Genomic DNA, 3,629 nt, shown 5'->3' with positions numbered 1-3,629 from the left:
CTATACATGCCATTATAACCTTACCCAAAACATTAAAAAACTACAAATATTTATGCTGGATAATGTGATAGATATCTGACGCGCTTCCAAATTGATTGAGCTTTTGATAATGTATAAAACATAGGAAAGAAAATATGTAAGCACATAATGCTTAGTAAGTTTGTGGAAAATGAAACATAACTTACCATTTCATTTACATAATAATAAGCATAATGTATCTCAAAACACAAGCTTGGCACAAGCCTAAACATCATCATCAATACACAAGTTAGTGCATTTATACATAAATCATTTAGATTATCCACATGATAATTCATTTCTATATGTAAGAACATCATTTGAATCATTCATACTTTCCATGGACATATGCATAATTGTAACATCCCCTAACCCGAATCCATCACCAGAACAGGGTTTTGGAGCATTACCGAAGATTACAATATAAACTGATAGAAAATTCAAAATTTTCATATCATATAGCATTCATGTCAGAAACCTATAAAAATCATGCATATTGCCCCTTATAAGAGCCCTTAAGGCCCAAAATACACATTTGACACAAATCGAGACTAAATGGAAACTCAGAAATTTTTTTGAAAACATTTAAAATTTTCGACACTGTAGGGGTCACACGACCGTGTGACTCACATGGCCAAGAGACACGCCTATATCTTAGGCTGTATGGGAATTCTAAATAGGTACACACGGCTATGTCCCAACCCGTGTCCATGCCCATGCCCATGTAACTCACTGACTTGGGTCACATGGCCAAGCCACAAACCCGTGTACCAGGCCATGTACCCTTTCAAAGTAACCTTACACGCCTGTGTGCCAGGCCGTGTGCTAGGCCGTGTAACAGCCTGACTTGCTAACCTTTATAAAGCAACAGGGGACACACGGCCATGTCAACTGAGACACGTGCCCGTGTCTCTAACCGTGTGGACGAGAATATGCCATTTTACAAGCCACATTTCTCACCCAATCTGGCACCAACCTAAACTCAACATTTTGCATATATACAAGTCATAAATAGGCATCCAAAACAAGCCAAAATCAATCCATAAACATGTAATATCTTCACATACAACAAATATGCCCTTAGTTACCTCAAATGACAACTTTTAGCATGTATATCTAAACATTCAATATATCCAAGTGTTTAACTAACTTATATGCATATTTGTACCAAAACTTACCATCTAGGTCATTAATCAAAACATACCAATTAGTACCATTTATGTACTTGATCTCTAGCATCAAATGGTCATAGAAGTCACTTGGAACTTGTGCACTAAAAACACCAATACAAACCAGTCAAAACTAATTGTACATATGTGCTTCCCACAACAAGCACTAAATCACTCCAACTTATAATACATATCCATATGAATATTCAACTATCATTTAATTTTCATCCATTAAACATAAATCAATTCACACATTAACCATACCAAACCACACATCAAACATGACAAGGCCATTTATATATACATAGCAAGATATACCAAAACACAAGCCAAAGCATATGGCCACAACCACAACATCACACATAAGCTAACATTAGCCAAAATAACCTATACATGCCATTATAACCAAAATTAAACAATTGAAAGTACCGAAAGAGCAGATGGATAGTGTGATATAACTTTGACAAGCTTCCAATGTAACAATCCATTTTTATTGAAATCAGAACAGTGGTTTTGGGACCATAAATACGAAGTCAAAATATTTATTTTATTATTATTTTTAGGTCTAAGCATGATAGTATGATCATATAAAAATTTTGTTAAGAAATTTTAACGTTTGCATGATTAATTTGATAAAAAGGACTAAATCGCGTAAAGTATAAAAGTTGTGTTCTAATAGCTAAAGGTGTCTAGTAGCTATATAAATTTAAAGTGGAGGTCCTTAAATGGTAATTAGACCATTAATATTATTATTGGACAAAGATGGACATCATTTAAGTGATTTTTAATGATTAATTAAAAGGTCAAATTAGTAATTTAGTAAATAATGACAAATTAAATAAAAATAACATGGTCATCATCTTTCTCCATCTTCTTCCACCAATTTTGCAAAGGAAAAAAAGCCATTAAACCTTGCTAAGTTCGTCCGTGGTAGCTTTGAGTGCATGGTATATATTTTTACTCAGTTTTTAATGATTTTTATATTTTTAGAGTCATTGTAGCTTAATCTAGCTAGACCAATGACTAAATTTCAAAATTGTTAAAAGCCTAGGTTTTACCATTGATGAATGTGTATGTGTTTTTGATGTTTGATGATAGAAAATGGATGGTTGTTGTTAGATAAACAACAATTGTTAAATGATTTTGGTTGAAATTGCAAATTAGGGATTAAATTGAGAAATGTGATTAATTGTGGGGTAAATGTGTGAAATAATGAGAAATATGGGCTACTATGGGTCTAAATAATATTCGAATATAATGGGTTGAAATTAAATTGCATGAATTTGTATTTTTATAAGCTAGGGACGAAATTGTATTGAATTCAAAATTTAAGGGGCAAAAGTGTAATTTTACCAAAACATGATTTTTGGATTAAATTGAATAGAATATATTTTGGATAAGTAAATTTTGATTATATAGATTAAAAAAAGCAACGTACGGATCTAGATCAAGGGAAAGATAAAGTATTGGACTAGTTGATCGTAGTTCGTCGTTTTTGCGATCGAGGTAAGTTTATATGTTTAATAAGCTTTAAATTATATGTATTTGAATGCTTAATCGATATAATTGTGATGATATGACACCACAAAAATTCTCAATGAGTTATTGGCCATGTATAAATCCCTGTTGAACCTTAGGAATAGATAGGATACAAATGACATGTCATTAGGGGTTACCGTGTTTTGGGTGCTAGTCCGTACGTTCTACCGGTGGATGAGTTTTTTGGCATGTGTTGTGGTTACTCGCCAACTTGTGTGACCAGCACCGTAAAGCTACGTCTTGACCGTCAGCTTATGTGAGCAGACCTAGTGATAGCTCGAGAGTGAGCATTTATATGAGATATGAGATAGAGATGGTTTTGACCATGTATTGGCACTTAGTGTGTGAGATTCTCGAGTATTCGATAGTATTCAAAATGGTTCAACAGGTATATTGATGATATGAAAAAGTAAGAGATTGATATGTATCCGTATAGGTATGTTCATGAATTGTATAAGCATTGAATCTATGAAAATTATGAGTTCATGCCTAAACTTTTGATGGAATATGTGTTAGGCTTTTGGGATTCAAATCAAATAGCATTATGCTATGTTTATTTCCTTAAATTATGATTAAATGGTAAGTTGTGCTTTATCCATACGAGCTTACTAAGTTTAATAGCTTACTCTATTTACTTTTTCGTGTTTTATAGTGATTTTGAAGCTTGTTCGGATTGGAAGTTGTCGAAGATCTCATCACACTATTCAGTCGTTGTTTTGGTACTTTTGAACTAGGGTATTTTGTTTATATGACATGTATAGGTCTTTTGGCTAATTAAAGCCTATATGTTTTGGTTATGTAATTAGTCATGTAATATGACTTAATTTGGCATATGTTGGTATATGTATGTATATATGTGGTTATTCTCATCTTGTATGCATTTGGATTGCCATGGAATATGTT

The sequence above is a fragment of the Gossypium arboreum genome, chromosome 7, assembly GCF_025698485.1.
Source record: "Gossypium arboreum isolate Shixiya-1 chromosome 7, ASM2569848v2, whole genome shotgun sequence".
In the NCBI taxonomy this organism is placed as follows: Eukaryota; Viridiplantae; Streptophyta; class Magnoliopsida; order Malvales; family Malvaceae; genus Gossypium; species Gossypium arboreum.
Note: the sequence above shows the minus strand (reverse complement) of the source record.